A 1,380-nucleotide genomic window follows, 5' to 3' on the forward strand; every position below is an offset into this window, starting at 1 on the left:
AAAATGTGAATAGATACCAAACAAATGAAACACACACACACACACACACACACACACACACAAACACACACACATACACACAGACACACATACACTCACAAAGTCATATTGAGACACACTGTAGCTAAACTTTCTAAAGACAAAGGAAGAGTGATGAAAGCAGCAATATGTCTCAGTTTATTTTCCTGTTTCTCAGGCAAAATATGCTGACAAGGGCAATTTAAGGAAGAAAGCACTTAATGCTGACCATTCAAGGTGTTAGCCATCATGGTAGAGAAATCAAGACAGCAAGAGCTGAAGCATCTAAATATAAGAACTAAGCATGCAGAGCTCAGCTCACTTTCCCTATACAAGTTGAAACTTCCTTCCTAGGGAACTTCTTAACTTATAATTAAGAAATGTCTTCCCACATCAAATAAGTTAATCTAGAGAACCCCTACAGAACTGCTCATATGCCTATCTATCAAAAGATCCTTAGATCTGTCATTTTGATAAGTAATACTATCACAACTCTACCCATCCCTTGCTGGTTTGATATCCAAACACCATTTTTTTTTAATGGTAGAAAAGTATATATTTAGAATTTACCAGATGGACTCACTTTAGATGATCCCAATCTTGTGGGCAACATCCAGAGCATCATAGTCAGGAGGCAAGCAAACATACGCCTTCTTCTCTCTGTCAGGCCTTATCAGGGTATTAACTTTGGCCTCATCAATGTCATAGTTTATTCATGGCCTGTTTGATCTGATGCTTGTTGGCCTTGACATCCACAATGAACACATGTGTGCTGTTGTCCTCTATTTTCTTCATGGCTGCCTCGGTGGTCAGGGGAAATTTGATGATGGCATAGTGGTCAAGCTTGTTTCTCCTGGGCGCACTCTTTTGAGGGTGTTTGGGCTGCCGCCGGAGCTGCTGGAAGATGGGTGACGTGCTGATCTTCATTTTGTGGCTGTGGACACCTTTCAGCACTACCTTCTTAGCTTTCAAGGCCTTTGCTTTGGCTTTGGCTTTGTGAGGGGCAGGAGCTTCCTTCTCTTTTGGTACCATCTTCCAAACATATCAATTTTGAGTCACAGACTTCTAATCCAATCCTTCTCTAAAAGTCTCATATTTATATCATAACATAAAACTCTATAAACCCTAAACTTTTACATATTCTTTATTAATCCAATATTTTAAAAGCCAAGAGTCTCTTCACTATGAACTCCAGAGAAGAAAAGAAAAAGCTCTATATTTCCAAGTTACAATGTTTCTCCTTGAACCACAGGAGAGCACAATCCCAACAGCTTCTGTGCACTGACCTTGGTAAATATTTCCCTATTAAGTTCCTTTTGAGGAGCAGGAAACCCCTTCAGCATGGGATTTTTCTCTTTAAGT

The 1,380-nt window shown here is 39.7% G+C and overlaps 1 pseudogene; it reads right to left on the minus strand.

Annotated features, from left to right (window-relative positions):
- Nucleotides 1-602: 602 nt before the first annotated feature.
- LOC110544756 (large ribosomal subunit protein uL23-like) lies at nt 603-1,050 on the minus strand (annotated as a pseudogene).
- Between the last annotated feature and the right edge of the window lie 330 nt (nt 1,051-1,380).

This window comes from Meriones unguiculatus, chromosome 5 (genome assembly GCF_030254825.1).
Source record: "Meriones unguiculatus strain TT.TT164.6M chromosome 5, Bangor_MerUng_6.1, whole genome shotgun sequence".
NCBI classification, from domain to species: Eukaryota; Metazoa; Chordata; class Mammalia; order Rodentia; family Muridae; genus Meriones; species Meriones unguiculatus.